General features: G+C 36.2%; 1 protein-coding gene across 5 annotated transcripts in view; it reads left to right on the top strand.

Annotated features, from left to right (window-relative positions):
- LOC127875202 (monocarboxylate transporter 12-like) overlaps positions 1-17,958 on the top strand; it is a 41,529-nt gene that overhangs the window by 15,813 nt on the left and 7,758 nt on the right. Inside the window, exons 1-2 of one of the 5 annotated variants that reach the window (XM_052420082.1) lie at positions 1,526-1,708; positions 2,238-2,292. The gene's annotated coding sequence lies outside the window, so the exon portion shown is untranslated. The other 4 variants (XM_052420070.1, XM_052420073.1, XM_052420061.1 and 1 more) reach the window with 4 other exon arrangements.

Raw genomic sequence — 17,958 nt, forward strand, 5'->3', positions numbered from 1 at the left:
AGAGTCAATATAGATAAATATAGAAAAAAATGTACATAAACTTGAAAACTCAAGTTTGGATGGATGTATTGTGCTTTAATTTTGTTTGTCTTGTTGCTGTCATGCTGAGGTTGGGTCAAGGGCACAGTTACTAAAAATACCAAAATAGTATAGACTCAACACCTTGAATTTGGATGGAGGTATTGGAATGTAATTTCGTTCGTAGATAGCTTAGATGCAGACCTTTTTTCAAAGTTAATTAAATTTAACTAAAATAAGTGGTAAAAAATTGAAAGTCTAGTTTCCTGGCATTGTCACATATCTTTTTTCAGCTTGAAGTTTGCATATATTGCTAAACTACTTCAAAGATTCAACATCAAATAATGTCTTTGTGGTCATTATATATGGTGACTGATCAGGGAATGTACATTGTTATATCAAAGCGGAAGAGTAGTCAGGCGTGTTGTCTTTGACAGCTCTTAATTTTTTTCAACTTCCTGAATATTAGGAAATGCGTCATAAAATGGTTTTCTCAATCACTATTGTGACAAACTCTAGTTTTGCTATTATAATTGTTCTCAAATGTTGAAAAAAGTGATGAAAACTCACCCTGGAACACCCAACAAAAGTTAAGGGTAAAGATTAGTATTTGTCAAGGGAATGGATACAAACACTATTTCACCCCTTTTTGGGTGATCCTACTAAAGTGGATAGAACCACCATTAAATGTTTAATCTATAATCTTTTCTCCCAGCTGATTTGTCAATGGTTAACTCTTCAGTGCTGGAACCGAATTTTGAAGGCCTTTGCAAACAGTTTGGATCCAGATGAGACGCCACAGAACGTGGCGTCTCATCAGGATCCAAACTGTTTGCTTTTCTCATACTATTCTTTGAAAAAAATCGAAGAAAATGCTAATTTTAGACATTCAGCAGACAACATTTTAGCAGACGACAAATTTCCCAGCATGCAAAGGGTTAAGGGCACTGTCTCCTTTGCATCTCTATGTTGATCACTGCTGATTATGGTAGTTGAACTGTAACCAAGGCAGGGTGTGAGCCCGCACAGGATTTGGAGGTTCAAATTAAGAAAGCTCAAAATAATCTGTAGGGGATAAATAATGTAAATTGTAAGGTGCTTCAGTACCCCTTAGTGAAAAACATTATCTGGAGCTCTGATAAAAACATCATTAAATACCAAATACAACCATAATGAACAAAGTTCAAGTCTTCATTTATTAAATTTCTTTCATAAATTAATCCTTAATTCTTCCTAATTGAAATGTTTCATTACACAAATTCCCCATTTGATGGGTACTTAAGACAAAACAGTGATAAAATGCTGTGCTTCTTAACCCACATTTAACTCACATTTTATCTTTTTCTGTTCAAGTAACCCTTATAAAGCAAGCTTGTCTTTGAAATAGGTCATGAAACATGCTTGTCTTTAAATTAGGTCAAATATTTATTCCTTTGTGTCCCAAATTTCCTATCATGGATGTTTAATTTTTTTGTTATACATGTGTATCTGTTCAAACTCGTAAATTTCATTTATTTCGTTTAGGATAGGAATAATTTGATGTTTTGTTGTGCTTTTAAAACTTGTGTTTTGTTTAAATTTAAAAGTAAAATATAATTTAAATTTGAAGTAAACAAATGCAATGCATTTTGTGCCCTTCCCAGGCCTTCCAACTAGCAGATATTATTAAACAGTCATTGAACTTTGTTTGGTACTGATGTTTTACTATTCGAAGTTTAAGTGTCGTGTATTGCACAATATTTAGTTTTGTTGTGAAAATACTGTGGGGAAGTTTAAATCATCAACAGCCATAATTGGATCTACATGATTGTAGAATTTATAACATGTGCCTATAATTATTGTCTGCATCTGAACAGTGAAGTTTAAAAAGATTAAATAACAAAATCAAGATTTTGTAAGAGATAAAGTAAGAATAAGGACGATATTCTAGAATATTCCATGGTTAGTAGGAAGATCATTGTTATTATATGGAGTCAGCTGCGTGCTTTAGTTAAGTACTTCTATTGTTGATGTAACAGGATTGAACTTTGTCCATTCTCGGTAGGACATTAGATACAGCAATAATGTTTTAACATCAGTATTAAATTGGTCTTCCAATGATGATGGTGTTAGGTTTTAGACTAGATATCACTTTAAAACCTGATACAGCCATTCAGCACGTTGTTGATGGTTTTCAGAAGGTTTGGCCTCTTTTATCATTGTGTTTATTTTGATTTCAGTTGAGGAATATGATTGTTTGGTGACAATTTTCTTCAGGAAGTGACGGAAATAAAAGTAAGTATCCGTAATTAATAAAGCACATGTATTGGAAATGGTTTGGTGTGCAAATTAATTGAAAATTTCTGCCTATGTTTTATGCAAGATCACAATTTAGCCAGACTGATTTAATTAATTTCGTTCACATATTCAAATATTGTTATTCAAGATGGACTTAACAACAGGTTAAAGTAAAGTAAAGAATTCAGCAACTAACTGGATCCTGCATTTTAATATTAATTAGTGTAATATTTGAAGTGATGAAATCTGATTCCATGACAAATAATATGAGATAAAATATGTTTGATATTAAAATATAAATGTGGATTTTTATTGACTGGCTATTTACAAAAATAAGTTTACTTCAACAGTAATTTTCTAAGTATTGATTTTTATTAATTTATTATCTTTGTGAACATCCAGCAATTCTATGTAGGTCATGTTTGTCGATATAAAATTTCCTACCGGGGTATGCACAGAAATGTTGTAAATTTCCTATGCTCAGGAATGCGTTAGGGAGGTATTGGAAAAGTACTGGTGAAGGTGTTGTGCATATTAAGTTGACCTCTTAAATAATGTCACGCTTCAGATAACATAGCTTCTGAACACCTGTCAATTAAATTGAATAAATGCAGCTATTGCCACAGGGATTTTAACCCTTTCAGTGCGGGGAACCGAATTTTAAAGGGCTTTGCAAACAGTGTGGATCCAGATGAGACGCCACAGAACGTGGCGTCTCATCAGGATCCAAACTGTTTGCTATTCTGATAGTATTCTTTGAAAAATTTTTCAAAGAAAATGCTAATTTTAAAAATTCAGCAGACAGCATTTTAGCAGACGACAAATTTCCCAGCATGCAAAGGGTTAATTGAAGCAGAATCCTGCCTTTTGATGCAAGCATTTCACAATTGTTTTACTTTTGACTCCTCCAAATTATCTTCCTTTCATTATTTTGATGCAAATGTTACCATGAAAATAACATATAATGTATGTTTTATTATACACAAAGTTGGTTTTTAGTAAAGCAAGAAATACTTAAGGTTATTAAAAGCAATATTAGTAGAGCAATCAACTGATATCCTAAACAAAATATCTAGATTTCAGTATTTTGACCCCTGAAAAGTTCATTTACCCTGAAAATTTCAAACACAGGGTCATTTGACTCCTGGTTTTCAAAAACTATTGATATCCCTGTATAATTGGTCAATATAATTAAAAATATATGCAAACTGTTTCTTGCTCTAAGCTTGAAGACATTTGTTTGAAATTGTTCTGTCCTTATTGTACCATGTAGCTTTAAATTGTATTTGCATAAAATGCCGATATTGCTTTTGGATGTTTGCTGTTTACTAGATATTGGCAAAGATCAATTTTTTTAGTCCTTGACATTTCATAAATGTTATCTTTGCTAACAAGGTTTACAATATAAAATTTAATGTTTACATGCAGAACATGCTTATAGTTTTGTTGCCTAATATTTAAAGTGATATTTTAAGCTGTATTTTATGATCTGAAATAAACATTTATTCAGGTTTATAAAGTAGGCATTATTGTTTTGATGTTAATGGTTGGCTGGTTTATGATTTTATTGATATCCCATTATTTGCAATCCAGTATATCTGTCACATGTGAGAGTCTTATCTTGAAACCTGACATGTGCTGCCTGTGGTAAATAATGCAATACAGTCAAGGTTTTTTATTGTCTTTTTTAACGTCTAGGCCTAGGGATAAAGAAAAGATAGGCATACCATCGTTAGTGTGCAATCGTCCTACATTTTGCATGCATTTTTTGTCAAACTTTTGCAGAATGATAATCTCCAAGAGCTTCAGCACATATTTGAAGGTTTTATTTTTAGCTCTCCTGTTCATGGTGAGCTTTGTGATTAACTTTTGTGTGTTGTCTGTGGTGTGCCATCACATTTCCCTAGTGTTATTACTCTAGTGATCACATTTATTGTCTTGATCAGAAGATTTGTCCCTATGATGACAGATATCTTGGACAAGTTAAACAATGGTTCTATTTTGTTGAAAAATTATTGAAGCCAGGGTGGGACATTATTATGCCCCCCTTCGAAGAAGAGGGGGTATACTGCTTTGCTCATGTCGGTCTGTCAGTCCGTCCACCAGGTGGTTGTCAGACGATAACTCAAGAACGCTTGGGCCTAGGATCATGAAACTTCATAGGTACATTGATCATAACTCGCAGATGACCCCTATTGATTTTGAGGTCACTAGGTCAAAGGTCAAGGTCACGGTGACCCGAAATAGTAAAATGGTTTCCGGATGATAACTCGAACGCTTAGGCCAAGGATCATGAAACTTGATAGGTAGATTGATCATGACTCGCAGATGACCCCTATTGATTTTCAGGTCACTAGGTCAAAGGTCAAGGTCACAGTGACCCGAAATAGTAAAATGGTTTCCGGATGATAACTCAAGAACGCTTAGGCCTAGGATCATGAAACTTGATAGGTAGATTGATCATGACTCGCAGATGACCCCTATTGTTTTTGAGGTCACTAGGTCAAAGGTCAAGGTCACAGTGACCTGAAATAGTAAAATGGTTTCCAGATGATAACTCAAGAACGCTTAGGCCTAGGATCATGAAACTTGATAGGTAGATTGATCATGACTCGCAGATGACCCCTATTGATTTTCAGGTCACTAGGTCAAAGGTCACTATGAACCGAAATAGTAAAATGGTTTCCGGATGATAACTGAAGAAAGCTTATTCCTAGGATCATGAAACTTGATAGGTAGATTGATCATGACTCGCAGATGACCCCTATTGATTTTCAGGTCACTAGGTCAAAGGTCAAGGTCACGGTGACCCGAAATAGTAAAATGGTGTCCGGATGATAACTCAAGAATGCTTATGGCTAGGATCATGAAACTTCATAGGTACATTGATCATGACTGGCAGATGACACCTATTGATTTTCAGGTCACTAGGTCAAAGGTCAAGGTCACAGTGACAAAAAACATATTCACACAATGGCTCTCACTACAACGGAGAGCCCATACAGGGCTTCCCCTGTCGTTCGCCACATTCGCCGTTGGCGAAAATTTCGCAAATTCGGCGAATAAAATTCTCAGTTGGCGAAAATGCTCGGCGAAACGTTTTTAAAATTCGGCGAATAAAATTCTTGGTTGGCGAAAATGCTTGGCGAAACTTTTTTGCCTGTCAAGTACCATACCAGATAGAAAACTCTTTAACCCGTCGACTGTGCGTCAATACATCATCGTGTTATTAACCAAAAAATTTGATACGCAGTCTGCATCAACACCGGTCAGAACCGGTCATCGAAACAAAGGAAACTTGCTGGTGCATTGTGTACTGGCAGTGACGTCACCATCTATGTATAGAACGCTTGCTGGTGTGAAAACAAAAGGTGTTATCGAACATTATGTCAATACCACGGGCCTGGCAAAAGCATTTAGCAAAAAACTATTTCTTCACAAAAACACATGAAATCTTGTTTCAACAGTAATTTCAGAGCATTTCTGTTTAATAGTTTCATTATTATAATATTTTGGGAAAGGTAAAGTTTGATTAAGAAACCAACAATTTCGGAAATAAAAAGTATACCATTCACTCGTTGTAATATACTTCGGATATGTTAAAAATTCGGACATTTAAAGATACGGACATTTATGTGTTGGTTTGTTGTTGATAGTTTGTAAAACTATGTTTTATCATATTTCAGGCAACTAGAATGGATGGTGGCAATTATCTGGGCCTTTCTGTCTAGAAATATGCTTGAAAAACATATATTTATTTGAGCCTAGAAATCATCCACCACTTACAGAAAATGTTTTAACAACAGAAGCTGTCAAAGCTGATGTATATCATATCCAAATGACCAAATATAACTGTTTAACTATATGAAGTGAGAGGCTTTGAAAATAAAGCATCTTTAGTCTTGATCAACTGTTATGTTTTGCAAAGATTGAAATATGTGCTCAAGAATGAATATCTTTAATATAATGAAAATGTGCTTATTTTGTAAACAATGTGAACTGAACATGTGCTTATGATGTATGTATAAACTGATATTCTGTTATGTAGAATAAAAGTATGATTATTACATTGATGTATGTATATCTAGATGTATGCATATCTATAAATGTTTTTTGTTATACGCCCGTATAAAATACGGGACGTATTATGTGAAACCCCTTGGCGGGCGGGCGGCGGGCGGGCGGCGGGCGGCGGGCGGAAGGCATCACTTTGTCCGGACTCTAATTCAAATTGTATTCATCCGATCTTCACCAAACTTGGTCAGCAGTTGCATCTAGTTGATATCTAGGCCAAGTTCGAATATGGGTCATGCCGGGTCAAAAACTAGGTCATAGGTCAATAAGTGCATTTTCAAAGGGGCCACTTTGTCCGGACTCTATTTCAAATTGTATTCATCCGATCTTCACCAAACTTGGTCAGCAGTTGCATCTAGTTGATATATAGGCCAAGTTCGAATATGGGTCATGCCGGGTCAAAAACTAGGTCATAGGGTCAATTAGTGCATTTTCAACGGCGCAACTTTGTCCGGACTCTAATTCAAATTGTATTCATCCGATCTTCACCAAACTTGGTCAGTAGTTGCATCTAGTTGATATCTAGGTCAAGTCCGAATATGGGTCATGCTGGGTCAAAAACTAGGTCAAAGGGTCAATTAGTGCATTTTACTTTGTCCGGACTCTAATTCAAATTGTATAAATCTTATCTTCACCAAACTTGGTCAGTAGTTGCATCTAGTTGATATCTAGGCCAAGTTCGAATATGGGTCATGCCAGGTAAAAAACTAGGTCATAGGGTCAATTAGTCCATTTTCAACAGCGCCACTTTGTCCGGACTCTTATTCAAATTGTATTCATCCGATCTTTACCAAACTTGGTCAGTAGTTGCATCTAGTTGATATCTAGGTCAAGTTCGAATATGGGTCATGTCGGGTCAAGAACTAGGTCATAGGGTCAATTAGTGCATTTTCAACGACGCCACTTTGTCCGGACTCTAATTCAAATTGTATTCATCCAAAACTTTTAAACAACTTTTTATCCTGCGTCAAAGTGGTATGGGGGTATAAGTCACATTCAGTGACAAAGCTCTAGTTCAAGTTGATTTCACCAAACTTGGTCAGAGGTAGTATATAGATTATATATCAGTCAGGTCTGATTGGAGACATGCAACCGATTAACACATCATGTCCATTATCATCGCAATTGACCCAGCCAAAATGCCTTATACAGGTTTATGATTATCAATTTAATACACCTCATTTACATTTATCATCCGCTGAACACTTATCGAACTTGATAGCAATAAAAACCGCTATAAGCATCTTATAAAGGTGAATTACAGACAGCCTTGGTATTCATGCTGATATAAAATGTAAAAGCAAACAGTATTTAAACATTCAAACCAAATATTTATTTCAGTTTTTAGGGAACTAATTTCAAGATAAGTAATATCAGTACAGGAAATACTGCCATTCTATACCTATGTAGGTCTAAACAATTATGATTTAAATATTGTGTTTTAGAGAACAAATGAGACTAAGTGTACACTTATTGATATCAATGCATATATATGAATATATCAGTTATATAAGTTGTTGTTGTTTTTTTTGCTTATTTCCAAAACAAATACATCAATCATCAGTGTATCATCTCCAATGGCACACGAATCGGGCGTATATTGCTCCGTCATGCGGCGCTCTTGTTATAAACTGATATTCTGTTATGTACAATATTTTAAAAGGATGATTATAGTAATAAATATATTTAAGCTTCATATTGTAGTTATTTGTGTTCTTACACCCCTAGACTTTCACGAGGCGGTCCCAAATGCTTGGCTAAAACTTTGGCTACAGTTTCTAAAATTTGGCTACAAAAAAATCCAATTGGCTAAAATGTTGGCTAAAGAAATTTTTGAGCCAGGGGAAGCCCTGCCATATGGGGGGCATGCATGTTTTACAAACAGCCCTTGTTCCTTATATATGGCTATAGTAAAACCTTGTTAACACTCAGTCACATCAGTCACATTTGTGGTCAAAGTTTCATGAAACTTTGTCAGAAGATATGTTTCTAATAATATTTTGGATGAGTTAGAAAATAGTTCCTGTCTTTTGAAAAACATGGCCACCAGTGGGGGTGATTTTTCCTTATACAGCTATAGTAAAACCTTGTAAACACTCTAAAAGTCACATCTATAGTCCAATCTTCATAAAACTTGGTCAGAACATAATCTTAGGATCTAAGGATAGCATGGATGAGTTTAAATATGGTTCCGGTATGTCGACAAACATGGTGGCCAGGGGGCGGGCATTCTCCAGTAAGGCTATAGTAAAACCTTAACTATCTATAAGTGTAATGCACTACGCCACCCGTGATTTTTGCTTAATTTGTGAAGTCACTGTGGACAATTTGATTTTTGAGCGGAAAATAACAGAGATTTCACGTGATTCGTATCTCCGCCGTCACCCGAGAGCAAGATAATCTTCGCGGTGATTCTCTGCAATTTTGTGGTGATTCGCTGAGATTCACCGCGATTCGCCATGATCGCAGTGGATATCCGTGACATCGGTGTTTTGCCAATTCTTGCATATAAACCGAATCCTTTCGATAACTGTATACATACCGCATTTCTAATGTGAACAATTATCCGATAATCCAACATAATTACAACATCACTTATAAAAAAATAATCTAAAACATTTATGACGACAAATATGTTTAGGAATTTCATAAACACAACATATGCCTACGCCATTTTTCAGACGTGTAAAGCGTACCATGCATTATGGGATACAGCTTTCATTGGACAAGCGAATTTAAATTCAGATTGAATGCAATACGATCATGTACACAAACATGTTTTATTGCATCATACGCAGCATGTAAAAACTTGTTCCTGGGGACTTTCTGCTAACTGGTAAAAATGAAAGTGAATATTTGTTAACAGTTACACTGCGTTAGCATGTAAATAAATCGTCTGGATTATTTCATTTATTTTTCTTACACATACTGCTCTGATAGGGAATACATGTAATAAACACTGACTCAGAAGTTTTTCACACCTTTATTGACATTACACAACAGATGAACACCAATTAGCTGTCGGAGGTTGTTTAACCTCTAAGCGATTAAAATTGGTTAAACGGACGGATAAAGCAATGAAGCTGTGATCGTCGCCATCTTTGTACCGGATTGCCGAATTTCGAATTTCAGATTTCCAGTTTGCGTAGTCAATTTTTGCCGATTTCCAATGGGCCGAATATATATTATTTCTGTTATTTACAATGTATCCTAGTTTGCGGAATGCATATTTCCAAATTCCATGTTGCCGACTTCTTTTCACCGCGAAAAAGGGTGAATCACGGCAGTTCGCGGTGATTCGCGCTGATTGCCTTACAGCGAGATACATCGCACGATGGTCACCATGGAATCGCCAAGACATCACCCACATTTTCTTATCGCTCAGAATCACGGCGAATTTGTCTTGTTGCATTGATCGCGATGATGCGAGAATCGCTGCAAAAATCACGGGTTGCGTAGTGTATGTGGTCTTACCTCTATGAAACTCGGCCAGAACATTTGTTCCTATGTTAGGTCGGCTGAGTTTAAAAATGGTTTTGGTTAGTCGAAAAATATTGCCACCAGGGGGCGGGGCATTTTTCCTTATACAGCTATAGTAAAACCTAGAAATAGTAAAAAAACTAGAAATCTTCATGAAACTTGGTAAGAACATTTGCTCTATTGATATCTGAGCTGAGTGCAAAAATGGTTTCCATCTTTGAAAAACATGGCCCAGCAATTTTTTTCCTTCTTTATTAAGTACCGGAAAACGCCATTTTCCCATGTGGGAAAGGACTACACATTTCCCAATTGATGTCCGAAAATACCCAATTGAAGGTTTAAAAAAAAAAATGATGTAAAATGCAACATGCAGCTTTATAGCTTGAACCGAAGTTAATATTATATTGACAACTTGGCAACACTTTATTATAAATTAAGTTTTTTTAGAGCAAAAAATCAAAAACACCAATTTTCCTATGTGAAGACTTTACAACGCAAATTTTCCAAATTTCAGGGTTTTTCATGCACATTTTAAGATGGTCGCTTTAGCGACCGTCTAAAGTGCTTGATGTGAAATTCAGGTCGATACGGCCTAGGTATGATTAACCCAATACCCGCTTGCGTATCCGCGCAAGAAAGAGTTGTATAATTTATGCAAGAGGTTTGAGTTCTCCAATTATGTATATTCACAAATGGAAACATTATATTAATATTGTGTTACATTCAATATTTTCGAACGGTGTTTTATAGAAAAGAATCAATAAACAATGATCGTATTGTACATGTCGCGGAGGAGATTGTGTATTGTACGTGTCGCGGAGGAGATTGTTTATGAATTATTAAAAAAGTCCACTTTCTGCTGCGTCTGCGTGACGAAGTATTTTCGCTCAGCTCATTCATAACTCTGCGGCTGGCGATAAACAAAGGGGAGTCCGGGTGAGAATAACGCACTAGTATAAGGTTACGCTTGTTTATATTCACAGGTCTCAATTAATAATACGTTGACCACGAGTTCAACAATTATTACAGGGATACGATAGACAACATAAAAAATGTTTCATTATCGCTGAAACTGTTAAAAAACATTTAAATATAACAAGAATATTCTCTAAAAAATGTAGTCTTGCTGTTTTGAAATAAGGTTTGGAATTTTGGTTTTTAAATAACTTCAAATAAATAATTCAAAACAAAAGTTTAATAATAGTGTTTTTTACTTGTTAGTCGCATATTTACCGCACTATAATGTGTGTTATAATAGGCAAACCATACATTAGTAAAATTCAATCTGCCTTCGCACATAGAAGGAATGGATCAAATGGGTGCTGCGTTTCCTTTGCTTACTTCAGTTAGAGGTCAATTATTTACGTAATAGCAACCACAAGGCTCCGGCTTCAAAGAAATTGCGGAGCGATAATAAAAGTCGTAGTCGCATGGTATTTGCGTTTAGCGTCCTATTTGGTCACGTGGTTCTTTTTTCGCGGGTGTTTTGGCATTCATGATATGAGGCTATTAAATAGATGCGCCTGTCGATAAACAAAGGAAAGTTTACGGGTTATAACAACGCAATAGGTTACGCTCTCACATACAACTCAATGACGTAGTACAGGTCATAAATTGAGAGATTCGGGAAAAAGTTGACACTTATTTATATTCTCAATTTATAAAACGTTGAACATAAGTTCAACAATAACTTCCGCGATACGATAGACAAAAACAAAAAAATGTTTCATAATCGCTAGACCCGAATATAACAAACAATTTATAATAATAATACGAATGACCTGTTTCATAACCTCGTTCATGCTACTACAGCGGGTATTTCTAAAAACGTTCTTTGGTTCTGAACAGATAGCGGCGATCTTTTGTATTTACGGGTGATAGTAACGCAAAAGTAGAAGGTTAGTAGAAGGTTTAGCTTGTTTATATTCACAGTTCTCAATACATAGACAGTTGGATATGAGTTCATCAATTACTACAGGCATACTATAGGCAACCTCAAAAATGCTTTATAATCGCTAAAACCGAAAACAACTAAATATATTATATTAAATATATTTATTACAATAAATGTCTTTTTAAAATGTAGTCGGCGTATACACTGACTTTGAAATAAAGTTAGCAATTTACTTTTCTAAATAATTAAATACAATTAAACAAAAGTTTAACTATTGTGTTGTGTTTTTCACTTTTAAGCTGCATATTCACCACATGAAATGTGTGTTAGCATTGTCTAACCACACATTAGTGTGAGTAAATAAAAAATATACTACGGGAGAGCACTTCATATGTGTCCTCATATGCCTTGTTTTGAGTATCTTTCTTCACTATCGAAATATATCGTATGTTTATATTTGATTTAAACGCAGTTTTCTTTCGACACATTTAAATCACACGTTAATAGCGCCGTCATGCGAAAATGGGTCTTATGCGTTTCGGCAAGCGTACGTTAAACCCAACATGTGCTTTTGCGCAGTCAGGCCATAGGCGATGCTGTTCGTTTTAAAATCACTCAATATGTTATGTTTCTCTTTACCAGAAGGAGGGATAGCTGAGTGGGCAATTTATATGATGGGCGCATATGGAATAAGACCCATTTTCGCATGAGGAGGGTCATTATTAATCTCATTGCGAATTGAAAATGCCACATTTAAGAACAATGCTTTTTGATACAAAATTGAATTCAAAATAGCAAATTTGTTAATAATAGCAGCCTATCCACACATTAAGGAATGATTTCCAGACGTGCTGACCAAGTACGGCAAACATTGTGGTATGATAACTAAACGATTTTCTATTATCGTTACACTATACTATTCCGCTAATGATGGTTTTCTCATCTTGGAGGCGAAAGTGAAATTCTGCGAGATGGATTGTAACATGTTATTGTAACAGGGCCACAATTTGTGTCGTTTGAGCATACAGAGAGAAGTCCGGAATTCCTTACACTGAACAGTGCTACATCCTTTTAATTGAGCACATACGCAGTGATGTAGCAAAAATTCAGAGGTTGTATCTCGAATCAGCTTATTAAATATTCGAAAAAAAACATGCGTGTCTGTTGGCGTTATGTAAAAGTCACTAAGATGAAAACTGAAACAGCTACGCCTAAAAGCGCATTAGTGCTCTATACCTATGTTTATGTTAGCGTTGTTAACACTGTGTGAACTGCTCGGGTAACAAGTAAAGCATAAACAGCAATGTTTATATACTTTTATTCCTCCATATACAAGATACGAAGATTATTGTATATTTTGAATTTGTATATGGTGTCAAAAATCAAAAGTTTTGTACAAGGAACTTTCATTATGAATTTATATTCTTGGTGAGATAGTCTTTTCATATTAGAAAAATATTCCTTTAATATGATGGTGACTGCAAATTTTCTTTATATTAAGTTCTCTTAACCATTTTCATCATACTTTCTATGCTTTCAGAACTTCCAAAAAAGCATGTTGTTATACGCCCGTATAAAATACGGGACGTATTATGTGAAACCCCTTGGCGGGCGGGCGTGCGGCGGGCGGAAGGCATCACTTTGTCCGGACTCTAATTCAAATTGTATTCATCCGATCTTCACCAAACTTGGTCAGCAGTTGCATCTAGTTGATATCTAGGCCAAGTTCGAATATGGGTCATGCCGGGTCAAAAACTAGGTCATAGGGTCAATAAGTGCATTTTCAAAGGGGCCACTTTGTCCGGACTCTATTTCAAATTGTATTCATCCGATCTTCACCAAACTTGGTCAGCAGTTGCATCTAGTTGATATATAGGCCAAGTTCGAATATGGGTCATGCCGGGTAAAAAACTAGGTCATAGGGTCAATTAGTGCATTTTCAACGGCGCCACTTTGTCCGGACTCTAATTCAAATTGTATTCATCCGATCTTCACCAAACTTGGTCAGTAGTTGCATCTAGTTGATATCTAGGTCAAGTCCGAATATGGGTCATGCTGGGTCAAAAACTAGGTCAAAGGGTCAATTAGTGCATTTTACTTTGTCCGGACTCTAATTCAAATTGTATAAATCTTATCTTCACCAAACTTGGTCAGTAGTTGCATCTAGTTGATATCTAGGCCAAGTTCGAATATGGGTCATGCCAGGTAAAAAACTAGGTCATAGGGTCAATTAGTCCATTTTCAACAGCGCCACTTTGTCCGGACTCTTATTCAAATTGTATTCATCCGATCTTTACCAAACTTGGTCAGTAGTTTCAAGATAAGTAATATCAGTACAGGAAATACTGCCATTCTATACCTATGTAGGTCTAAACAATTATGATTTAAATATTGTGTTTTAGAGAACAAATGAGACTAAGTGTACACTTATTGATATCAATGCATATATATGAATATATCAGTTATATAAGTTGTTGTTGTTTTTTTTGCTTATTTCCAAAACAAATACATCAATCATCAGTGTATCATCTCCAATGGCACACGAATCGGGCGTATATTGCTCCGTCATGCGGCGCTCTTATTATCTCATAGAGATAACTTTTGATCGTTCATAAACATCGACCACAATCAACGCCGTATATCTTTTTATACGCCCGTATAAAATACGGGACGTATTATGTGAAACCCCTTGGTGGGCGGGCGGGCGGCGGGCGGGCGGCGGGCGGGCGGCGGGCGGAAGGCATCACTTTGTCCGGACTCTAATTCAAATTGTATTCATCCGATCTTCACCAAACTTGGTCAGCAGTTGCATCTAGTTGATATCTAGGCCAAGTTCGAATATGGGTCATGCCGGGTCAAAAACTAGGTCATAGGGTCAATAAGTGCATTTTCAAAGGGGCCACTTTGTCCGGACTCTATTTCAAATTGTATTCATCCGATCTTCACCAAACTTGGTCAGCAGTTGCATCTAGTTGATATATAGGCCAAGTTCGAATATGGGTCATGCCGGGTCAAAAACTAGGTCATAGGGTCAATTAGTGCATTTTCAACGGCGCCACTTTGTCCGGACTCTTAATTCAAATTGTATTCATCCGATCTTCACCAAACTTGGTCAGTAGTTGCATCTAGTTGATATCTAGGTCAAGTCCGAATATGGGTCATGCTGGGTCAAAAACTAGGTCAAAGGGTCAATTAGTGCATTTTACTTTGTCCGGACTCTAATTCAAATTGTATAAATCTTATCTTCACCAAACTTGGTCAGTAGTTGCATCTAGTTGATATCTAGGCCAAGTTCGAATATGGGTCATGCCAGGTAAAAAACTAGGTCATAGGGTCAATTAGTCCATTTTCAACAGCGCCACTTTGTCCGGACTCTTATTCAAATTGTATTCATCCGATCTTTACCAAACTTGGTCAGTAGTTGCATCTAGTTGATATCTAGGTCAAGTTCGAATATGGGTCATGTCGGGTCAAGAACTAGGTCATAGGGTCAATTAGTGCATTTTCAACGGCACCACTTTGTCCGGACTCTTATTCAAATTGTATTCATCCGAAACTTTTAAACAACTTTTTATCCTGCGTCAAAGTGGTATGGGGGTATAAGTCACATTCAGTGACAAAGCTCTAGTTTTTTAACCAGGTTTTCCGAAGGAAAAAACTGGTTATTAGATTGGCGAATGCGGGCGGGCTGGCTGGCTGGCGGGCTGGCTGGCTGGCGGGCTGGCTGGCTGGCTGGCGGGCTGGCGGGCTGGCGGAATAAGCTTGTCCGGGCCATAACTATGTCGTTCATTGTCAGATTTTAAAATCATTTGGCACATTTGTTCACCATCATTGGACGGTGTGTCGCGCGAAATAATTACGTCGATATCTCCAAGGTCAAGGTCACACTTTGAGTTCAAAGGTCAAAAATGGCCATAAATGAGCTTGTCCGAGCCATAACTATGTCGTTCATCGTCAGATTTTAAAATCATTTGGCACATTTGTTCACCATCATTGGACGGTGTGTCGCGCGAAATAATTACGTCGATATCTCCAAGGTCAAGGTCACACTTTGAGTTCAAAGGTCAAAAATGGCCATAAATAAGCTTGTCCTGGCCATAACTATGTCATTCATTGTGAGATTTTAAAATCATTTGGCACATTTGTTCACCATCATGGGACGGTGTGTCCCACGAAAGAATCACGTCAATATCTCCAATGTCAAGGTCGCCACGACTAAAAATAGATTTAAAAAAAAAAAAAAACTTACAAAGGGGGTTAATTATTTTTGGTCATTTCAAAAGTTCAGTTTGAGTTTTCTCCCTTTATCAGATTTTTTTTTCACAATGAAAACCTGGTTTTGTGACAATTTTGTCCCTTGTTATGTCAGAGATCTAAGCATTGTAAGAACTTTATATATCTGATTAAGGTTTCTTCCTTGCAATAATAATTATGATGAATTCAATGTTTGACACAAAAACTGCATTGGTCTGTTTTCCTTTGAACAAAAAGCAATCACTTTCTTTTTATACGCCCGTTTTAAAAAAACAGGACTTACTTTAGTTTCACCTTGGCGGCGGGCAGTCTGGTTGACAGGCTGGTGGGTGGTTGGGTGGGCGGGCGGAGTTATCAAGTTGTCCAAAGCCTTAAAACGGGCGTATCTTGTGACAGTTTGGCACTCTTGTTTTTATTTTGTCTTAGTTATTTCTATGAAATAATAAGGATGATAAAAAGTGCACACAAAATTCGACCCGTGCGCTATGACACACACTTTAAAAAGTTGAATGGCATGTGTTCATTTTAAACTTGCGATTGATTTTCAAAAATGAATTGCGTGTTAAATTATGCAATAGCGAACATCTTCAGTGCCTTCAGCGCTTTGATTTTCTAATTGGACTGGTACCAGTAGTTTTTCCAATCTGGAAAAAACAAATCCCTGTGGCCACCAGGGAGCGAGGCATTTTTCCTTTTATGGCTATAGTAAAACCTTGTTAGCACCCTACAAGTCTCATTTATTGTCCTATCCTTATGAAACTTGGTCAGAAGATTTTGTCTAATAATATCTGGGTTGAGGTCAAAAAGGGTTCCTGTCTGTTGAAAAACATGGCCAACAGGAGGCTTGGCATTTTTCCTTATATAGCTTTAGTAAAACCTTGTTAACTCGAGATGATATTTTGGCAAAGTTTAAAAATGGTGTCAGAAGCATCTGAAAAGTTGCTGAGAGCAGTTCAGTTCCCTGAAGTTACAGGTTAGCGATGACGGGCCTCTGGTCCTCTTGTTTAAAGAACTTATTGCCCATTGATTGAAAAAACAACAACATTTAATAGCTTCTTTGTGCAACCCCACTTACGTTTTGCATGTGATGCATGTGTATTAGTAAAACTGTAACAGAGTAATTATCTCCAATTGTTTCAGGGATATTGACAAGGTTTTGGGATAGGCGTATTTTTTTATGTCAGCAATTGTCTTTTCTTAAGAATAAAGTAAACAAGATTCTATGTTCAACTTCTCCTTCATTTTGTATTTGATTTTGCATAAACTTGTAAACAAGAATTATCAGCAAGTGCTGCAGCCCTTATTGTCAAGGTTCTGCTGTGCAGTAACTTAAAGGAGTTATTGCCCTTTGTTTAAAAATCTCCCAGTGCTACATAGTTTATGATAAATGTTTTGCTATTGGGTTATTTTTATGGAGTTATGCCCTTGTTTAAAATAACAAATAAAAAGCTTCTGGGAAAAATTCCTATAGTTTGTGTGCCTTTTTTGAAAAACTTTTACAGAATAGTTAACTTCAAGTGCTACAGTGCATATTGTCAAGGTTTTGCAATTGTGTTATCTTTTAAGTTATTGTGTTTTGTTAAAAAAATTCAAAATGCTAGAGCGTTTTGGATGCGTTTTTCTTTGCTTTCTTATAAAATTGTTATTGTGCCCTTGTTTAACAATGCAACAGCATCAAGAGAAACACTGTCAGTGACAGCTTCTTGTTTAAGTTTTTAAATATTCCATTATATGTTGATGTCAAGATTGAATTTGTAAACGTGATAAAGCATGCTGAGCATAAAGTGCACTGATGCACTTTTGCATAAGCTTTTAAACCTTTTGTATATCCTCTTTAGGTTTATTAGTTTTCAGGTTTATTCACATTCTTTTAGTAGGCGTTTCTACGTTATATTGAAATGTAAATCAAGATGTATTTTCGTTTCTTTTCACATTCATGACTGTTTTTTGCAGATTGGTTT

This window comes from Dreissena polymorpha, chromosome 1, assembly GCF_020536995.1.
Source record: "Dreissena polymorpha isolate Duluth1 chromosome 1, UMN_Dpol_1.0, whole genome shotgun sequence".
Taxonomy (NCBI): Eukaryota; Metazoa; Mollusca; class Bivalvia; order Myida; family Dreissenidae; genus Dreissena; species Dreissena polymorpha.